Consider the following 9,405-nt stretch of genomic DNA (forward strand, 5'->3'; position numbering starts at 1 on the left):
TTCTGAGGCATTTTGACCTTTTAGCAACTATTCTAAAAGAGGTCAGAAAAGCAAAAGAAATTAATGTGTTTATATAGGCTTTTGTGTCACCTACATCTGATATAAGGATTCAGCTATCCAGTGGTAGACGTATTTGCATTTGCACATTTAAAATGGCAGGGTTAAAGATCCCTAAGATCTCAGGGATATGTTAGAGGTAGAGTGCTTGACTAGAAAGCATGAACCATAGGTTCAATCCCCAGCTCCATATAAAATGAATTGGCAATATTAGCATGAGATTAATACACAAAAAGTTGATGTCATCTCAGTTGATGATGTCACAGCAGCTGATAGCCTTTGACACTAGTGTCACTTAAACCGCACAATGAGATCCCAATACAGAGTCCTCTAAATGGGTCGGTTTCTCATCTGGAATGTCAACAAATTTATTAATATATTTCCATGTCACAACCTTCTACCACACTAATTCAAGAACGTGCCTGTTATTTCAATCGCACTGAAATGTTCCAGCGTCAGTCTAAGCCCACTGTGCAGGAGGAAAAGGTCTTTAAAAAGTGCCTCGTGCTTATTCTGGACTAAGTGCTCTGGACCAAGCATGGAGACCCAGTTTCTGCCCTCATATACAAACGAGGTCGGTAGCAGAAATGTAGACACCAATTACCCTGCAATGTGATAGAAGGGAGAGAGAATGGACCACCTGGGGAAAGGCAGGACAGTCACTTCAAGCAGCAAGCACAGCCAATCCTCTGGGAATGTCCTACTTGAGACCATGGTGAAAGGCAAGGTGAGAAAGTCCATACTTGAGCCTGTGGAGCACACACGCTGACTGCCTGAGTGACATCTGGAAGAGCAAAACTGTAATCCTCAATTGGTTCGTTAAAGCACTGGCAAATGCTATGGTGTGTATAAAGTAAATGGCATGGACCTACTTTGCCTTTTAGCTCAGAGTAATCGCCCACCTGTATCTCACACAACTACTTTTTAACAAGACAAAAGCAAATCCTTTTATTGTAGAACTTCACATAATTCTTGTTTCATAGATCCTTGCATACTTGGAGTCATAGTATATGGGAAGAAAAAAAGATATGAACTGTTGCTTTTCAAGGTGGCTGTAACTAATAGATAGCACATAAGTTTCAAAGGGGAATTTTATTAAAATTAATTGTTGGCAATTAATACATGAACTTAAATATACAGAGAAAATTTATGAAGAGGGAACCCTTAAAGAGTGATATAAAATACTATAGAATTAGTAACTGCTATACATTTCTCTCCCAAGATGGATAAAAAAGTAAGGTTATCAAAATAAATTATTAGTTAAAAAAAAGAAAATAGTTATTAAAATCTTCTTATTGGAGTTATGGCATTACAAAGTCTGCCCAGTACATGGCAAACCTTTGCATAAATATGAAATAAGGAATAAATCCACAGATCATGTCTCACCAATGAGCTCTCCCCTTCCTGTCTCTTGTTTTTTCCATGTTTATTTCATATTTTTACAGAGTTTCGGGCCTTCACTAAGCCAGTGAGGCCACTAAAGTAAGGAAGTTGGTCCCTCCCTGTGATGCACTGATATGGGAAGAAAGCTGCACTCAGGCTAACTCCACTCAACATTAGCTGCTGACTCCACTGCCAGACTCTGGGGGAAAAGAGCCTAACCTGTTTTTTTCCACATCCTTATCTGATGAATGAAGATATTAATCACAGTCCACAATGAAACTATTGGGATGGTTACTTCAGGTCCATAGGTCATTTTGTAAAAATATTCTAGTTAAAACTGGAAAAGACAGACTCTTCTAAGACCAATATTCTTTCTCTTTTCTGCATTCATAATTAAATGTTCTCTCAGAATTATATTTCCATAGTGATCCCAAATTAGCACATTGGCATTCTTCTGAGACAGTTCAAAAGTATGCCATATTTTTGCTTGCATATATTAATCTTACTGGCAAATTCTCAAATATATAAATGTATGTATATTTAAGCTATTCAGTATCCTTGGGCTCCTTTTAGTACGGAACTCATAATTTAGAAATGTTAGGGACTTTTAATAAAGAGCTCTTAATTAGAAATAAGAGCAAAGAAGGAATTAAGGGCTTTATGAAAGAAAATATTATGAAATAAAGAATTAATAATTCCCCCAAAATAGCTTAGATACTTTTTCTCATAAATAAGAAATATATATGAAATGTAATCTTTTGTAATTCACTCTGAGTTCAGGACACAGGCTATCACTATAAAGCAATCATTTTACCTTTAGAAGATGCATTTTTGCTTTAGAAGCAGTCAGTAGCTGGTCACACCACACATGCCTCTCTAATGATGGAACTCGTGGACTGAGGAGGAAGTAGAATATTATTTATTCCATTTCCTGATAGCAGAGAAGGAGATCTATCCTTAAAATAAGTGACTGAGATGTGATACAGAAAAATAATGTTCTACAGAAAACAAACGTGCTTTGCATAAACACACTTTAGAACAGCAGAAACTGAAATATTCCTTGAGACTGGTCTTTATATGAAGCATTATTGAAATACATTCTAATGATGTTCAAAATACAGAGAACAACTAAATCTTAGATAATGCCATTCAAAAGCGTAACTCTAATGTCAAGCATAAAAGTATTTGAGATAAACCATCACTTTGGTCCAAGTCATGCTTTATTCCAGTTAAAGCCTAACTACCAATATGTGGGTCCTTTCTCCCAGCCTCTGCTTTGCATCACGACTAGTTAATTAGTCCAGTATGTGCAAGTTACTGAGGACTTAAACCCCACCCCAACCCTCCTTCATGCACTTTAGGAACTTGCTGGAGCCTTCCAGCCCTACTTCTCCCACTCTGGAGGAATGGTCCTGACAGCTGGAGACGCAGGCTGAGAATGGAAACCAGGCACTAGAGCACATGAAGAGCTTGTGGGGGTGCAAGAACGTAGGGCATCATGTTCAGTCATCTTCAGCTTTCATCTTAGGTCAAAAAGCAACCAAGAAATTAATTAACTAGAACTAGCATGGAGCTTCCCTGGATCTTGATTTTGTTTTTACACATCTGCCTTAACCTTTACTTCCTACTTCCCTGGTCTAACCCAGAACTGCAGCTTCAGAATACTTAGGCGCAGGATAAACTCTGGTGGGAAAGCCAGATGCCCCACAGATGAAATTATATGCAATTGATTTTAGTAAGTAAATCCATACAAGACTCAACTCTGAATTCTATCTTTATCGTTATGTTTTTAAAGGTAATAAATAAATAAATAAATAAATAAATGCATGAGAAATTAGATGAGGTCATCTGAACTAAATCATTTTAATTTCCAAAAACATGACTTTGTTTTCACCTAGGGGCTTTAGAACTTAAATTTGTGTTGCTCTACCAACACACAACCATGGCTTTCCATAGAAGTGGATTCACTTCAGAACACTGAAGTCAGTTTCTAAATATTTGTATGTCAGAGTGAATAGCTAGGGCTATCCCACAACGATGCTGGTAAGAAATGCAACCACTGGTCCCTATAAAGAAAATTTTTTAACAGAGTTTCTTTGGTAACAACAATTGAATGGTTGATGCTGAGAATAAACAGCAAAACAAAAATATGAAGATATATATAACTGTGGGAAGTTAGAACTCATGATTTTCTTGTTTGTTTGCTCGTTTGTCTGAGAAAAAGTCTCTCCCAATATAAACTAGGGTAGCCTGGAACTCCTAGAGATCTGCCTGCCTCTGCCTCCTGAGTGCTGAGATTAAGGGTGTGTATCAAAATAGCTGGCCTAGAACACATGACTTTTTATACAGTGAGAGAAGATGAATGGAGCTATTTGAGAAAAACGGTAGGGATGGATGCAGAACATTAACAAATGAGTTGGATAACCCCATCATAAACTTAAAACTGGTTACAACAGCAAACTTTGTATATATGTTTCACCACAAAGAAATTACTGAAAATAAAAAAGATTAAGCCTGGGACATAGTCTTCTCTGAATAGATAAGATGATAACATCATCCCTGGCAAACCAATAAGGTAAGACTAGAAAGATTGTGAAATCTTTCTCATACCTCAAATAATTATCAGGCAGAAAAACCTAATTAAAATTTCCTGGAGTGTCCCTTAGGTTTAAATCATACTACAGGGAAAGAGTAATTTGCCATTCAGTGAGTGCTATCTGGTATCAGCATTTGTCTGTACTATACAGTGCTTACCACTGGGCTAGATTTCTACCCAAGGTCAAGAATTATTTTCAATAATGGTGAGTAGCAATTCCAAGTGTTATGTTTTGTCATTTATTGAGACAGAAGCTCGGGTAACCCAAGCTGACCTGCTCAGAGGTGCTGAGTAGTTGATAACAATCTTGAACCAATGATCCTCCTGAGTCCATCTCTCAAGTCCTAGAATTCTAGGCCTGCACCAGTGTCCAGTATATGTGTTAGTTGAGGATTGAACCTCAGGTTTCATGTATTTTTTTTTTTACAGATAAAATATGCCAGGTGTGATGTTGTACAGCTATAATGCCAGCTATAATTTGGGAGACTGAAGTGTAAGGTCATGAGTTCAAAACCAACCTGGGTTACATAGGGCACCCTTGGCTACCTATACTAAATATATTCATGTGAATTCCTTTATTCTGATGATGTCTTTACAAAATAAGATTTACAGATACGAAACCTATTCAGTTAATAGAACTGTGTGTGCGTGCATACGTGTACATGCACACGTGTGTGTTCTCCCTAAAATGGGTCAAATAATATTGCCTGAAGTAGAATGAACAACAGAATGTTCATAGAATTACTGAGCATTCACTGCATCCAATGCACTGTGAAGGGGGAAAGTCTGTAAAATAAAATCCTGGATTGAGATTGTTTAATTCAAAGATTTTCATCATGAAACCAACTCATCTGAGAAAACAGCAAAGTTTAAAACAATACTATCAGTAAGTATGATAGATTTCCTTGGTTTGGAAATTTCCAAGCCATGATATTCTGCCCTGTCAAAATATATTCACTGGGGAATTTTTCACTTGATGCATTTCTTTTGAACTGAATCACATTTTTACATCTAGCTGGTTTCATTATTAAATAAAAGAGAAGGTGGTTCCCCTCTGGTCCTGAAGGGAACCACAGCCTTGAATGATGGTCTAACTTCTAGGTTCGCCTACAGTAACACCGAAACCAGAAACTTGTGGGAGAAATGTCACTTTATCTGAGAGAGTAAAATCAAACTCTAACAGGAAACAGCAAATTCATCTTTTTCTTTTTCTACTCGACTCCCTGCTGGAGCCCACGTCCCTGGAGCCAGCGCTCTTTAAGTTGTACTTCCCTTACATAGATGAAACTGAAGTCACTGGCCTGTGCTTTCCCCAAAGGAATCCCTACAGAGCAGTGGGAACGCTTCAGATCCATTTTCAGAGCAGACCTGTACTGCCTGCAACGCACTACTTGGAAAAAAAGATGAAGGGGAAACCTCAACTACTCATTACAGACTGAAAATGAGTTCACTGAGTTGAAGTTTCATAAGTCAGAAAGTGCTATTCTAAATACCGGGGTTGTTTTCTTGAGCTGTCAAGGGACCCGTAGGATACAAACCAGTCTAACTAGACTGGAACTGAAGCTATGTCCTTTGAACTTCAGCATTTGGAACTGTCAACAGGGGTTTTATTTTAGAGATGATACATGTGTACAAATTATTCTCACCCACACAATTTAAAATGTAATTTTAAAATTAGCCTATTAAATGCAAATTTTTCAAAAATTTTTCCAAAAATTAATTATTAGCATTTAGCCAGCTCTTTCCTTTCAAAGCTGAAATCCATCTTGCCTTCAGATGTATATAGTCAGTCACTCTGTCTTTATCACTGCACGTGCACACAAAACTATGTATTTTTCTCTCTGTGCAGGTGGTGAGAACCAGGAAGGAGAGCCTGTGGTTTAAGTTGCTTGCGCCTCATCGTCTGTCTGGATGCCCAAGGCTCACTGGAGGCTCGCTAGAGGCTCGCCGGAGGCTGTATGCTGTTAATGCTAATCGTGATAGGGGTTTTGCCTCTGACTGACTCCTACATGTTAGCATTAACAGGATACGGTGCCTGTTACTAGCGTTCACACGGAACAAATGGCTGCCGTGGGAGGATGACAGGACCATTAGTCACTCTGCTGGAGGAGCACAGACTTCAGACTCTATCGTTTCTTAATGTACTAATCATAATCTGGTTACTAGGATGTTCCACTGTAAGTGTTAAGATAAATGTCATTTAAAAGATTTATCAGCAGTATCCCAAACAACATTTCAACTTCAAGCCCACAGCATGTTTATTTTTATCTTTAATGGAAAACGAAACTTGTATCATTTGTAATCCAAAATGATGCTCATAAGCACTTTTGATGATTCCACCAGAATACAGGCTGAATATACTATATATAAAGCGTATCTATAATATCTCTGTAGTTAAAGTTCAGGGCTGCCATTCTCCATTAACATCAAGGATTATCTGAAAGTAGCTCTTATAAGACTTGGAATTAGCATTTTTCCCCTGTTACGATGTCTTATTTAGTCAGCTTTGATTAAAGTTCTTATCTCTCAATTTGTATTTTATTTTAAGGGATAATTGAGACAACATGGAATGATTTTTAAAATGAACTATTATCCAGGTGGTGGCGCACGCCTTTAATCTGAGCACTCAGAAGGCAAAGGCAAGCAAATCTCTGAGTTGGAGGCCAGCCTGGTCTATAGAGCAAGTTCCAGGACAACCAGGGCTACACATTAAAAAAAAAAAATCTCAAAAAATATATACATACACACACACACACACACACACACACACATAATAAAGTATTACAACACTGATATAACCCCTGAGAGCTAGCTACCTGTATTTTCCTCACAAGGCACAAAAATTTAACTCAGAAAAATTCTGATTTGAAATGAAACCCCAAATCTAGGTTCAATAGCTGAGCCCCACAGTAAAGCTTCTGTTTCTTTATGCACTGAACGGAATGACACTTTCAAGGCTGGTGTGTGACTTTGTGGAGATACAGAACTATTCATAAAATAGTAAAGTGCCACATTAATGCTCTCTCAAAGTTAATTCAAAACACTACCTGCTGCTCCTTTGTTATAATGAATAATTTGATTTGCAGAACCAATGTTTAATGTTTGAATTTCTATGTCACTCTCCATTACTTATAAACTATATTCAGACAGTTGTATTATCATTATATTTAATGTATACATGTTCTGACAGTTTTCCTGAACATTTTGTCAAGCACCTTTTTCACTATAGACAAATAAATTTCATGAGTCTTCAGCTGGCTTAGAAAATTGTGTGTGTGTGTGTGTATGTGTGTGTGTGTGTGTGTGTGTGTGTGATCTTTTTCCTTTGCAAAGTACAGAGTGTGATTTCTGAAGCTATTTACACAAGAAGACAATGGAAAAGAGTTATAAGGATAGTGAGGGGAATGTTCCCTCCTGCTAAGACACAGTATTCCCCTGGAAGGGCACCCCACCCCCATCCCATGGCCCCATCGCTTTCTGCTGTGTATGCTGCCAAGACAAATTCCTCTTCTCAACCCTTGGACCGATCCTGTGGTTCCACAGAGGTTCTGTGGAAATGATCACGCCAATCTCTGGCCACAGTCTAGCTTCAGGACTCCTCGTTTTCAGTCTCGATTCTTCAGAGTCCTTTTGCGGCTACAGCCACAACGTCAGAGCACGTCAACAACGACTAGGTTTTCTACATTCCCGTCCTTCCCGTCCTTCCCGTCCTTCCCGTCCTACAGTTCTAGTCAAAAGCTATGAACTTCGATGCCTTCTGTGACGAGCTCTGGGCTATACTGCATGCCTAGGCAAATTACCTGATCCAGCCTCAGTTCGCCCATCAGTGTATGCATCTCTATGACTTGTCTGTTTTTAAGGATGGCAGGCTAAGATGAAATACGAAGGATAGAGCACAATGGCTCTATCAACACCAGCACTGTGAAAACACAAACCTCGAGCATTTCCATTTCCATCACCTAAACTGAGAGATCTACGATAGCAGGTGTCCCTAACACTCTAGCTCTCCAGCCATAACCCAGATGTGGCCCAAAGGTCGGGTCTTCTGATGCCCAACTCTCCTGGGCTTCTATTTGTTGATCTGTTTGTCACAGACTGGATTATTCTGGCCCATTATTTCAAGCCATTCCAAAAGTTCTTGGAGCCTGAGTAAGACTGGGTGTGTTTGGGTGGAAGGCGAGTCATGAGGAAGTGGAAGTACACTACCTTGGCTGGGACTGATTTACACGAAGGGCAGTTTTATGGGGTTGAGGAAGGAAATAGCAGTCCTGGTTTTGTACGCAGAAGACTAAATGACACAGGACATAAAGAGAATTGGCTGAGCACTCACACTCTCTCCCAGACACTTGCTGAGCTCAAAACTAAACTAAACTAGAATTATGATTTTTTTTTTATTTGTAACATTTTATCAACAACTACAAACTAGCAGAGAGGATTGGGACAGGGAGTTGGAAGACTGAAGCAGAGAATGTGGCATATAAGAAATTTTCTGAAAACAAATGGCCAGTACCTGAAAGAATGGGGAAACTATAAGAGAAATGGGAACTTGAAGAAAAATGGATGCAGAAAAAATATGCATTCACATAAAATTAAAAATGCATTTAAAAATTTTTAAGCAGACCCAGTAAGTACCAAGAAAAATAACTGCTTGAGACTGGCACAGCTAAAGAAAGTTATCGTTCTAGAACAAAAGAAGGTCCAGAGTGACCAGAATGTGCTGGGTCTTAGGAGGTGCACAGCTTCAGGTCCAAAACCAAACAAGAACTTAACAGCATCACTTGCTAGATGCCAACTGAACTACTTCTAAAGGGAATGTCAAAGAAGACTTTGGCATTTGGCCAGAGAGTTGCGCAGAGGCAAGAACAGAGAAAAGCCAGTTAGAAACCCGGTTGCCTTCCCTTTTCCTGTAGGAAGGATCGGAAAGATCAACTCCAGGAAAATGAGAATTGGGCAAAAAAAAGACGATAAACTGGAGAGGCGAAATATATATTACACAGGAAATAATAGCTTCAGACAAAGCCTGGGCACCAGTTCAGAAGTATTCAGACTGGAAAAGAAAAAACAGTTTTGGCAAAGGCTTCCAAAAAAAGAAAATCCAGTAATCAAAGTCTGCTCAAAGATGAGATGAAGCAGGTATTTTCAAACACTGTGGAGAATATCCCTTGTCAAAACCTGAATGCAAGTAATGGACATGAGAGGGTAAACGGTGTAACATGGGGGGGGGGGCTGCTTGTTGGGGTTTCTGCCCCGCCCAGTACCCCACAACTGTTTAGCCCCAAAGAAAATCACACATAGGTCTCCATAAATTATAAGCTGATTGGCCCATTAGCTCTAGCCTCTCACTGGCTAACTCTCACATCTTGATTAAC

The sequence above is a fragment of the Microtus ochrogaster genome, chromosome 2 (genome assembly GCF_000317375.1).
Source record: "Microtus ochrogaster isolate Prairie Vole_2 chromosome 2, MicOch1.0, whole genome shotgun sequence".
NCBI lineage: Eukaryota > Metazoa > Chordata > Mammalia > Rodentia > Cricetidae > Microtus > Microtus ochrogaster.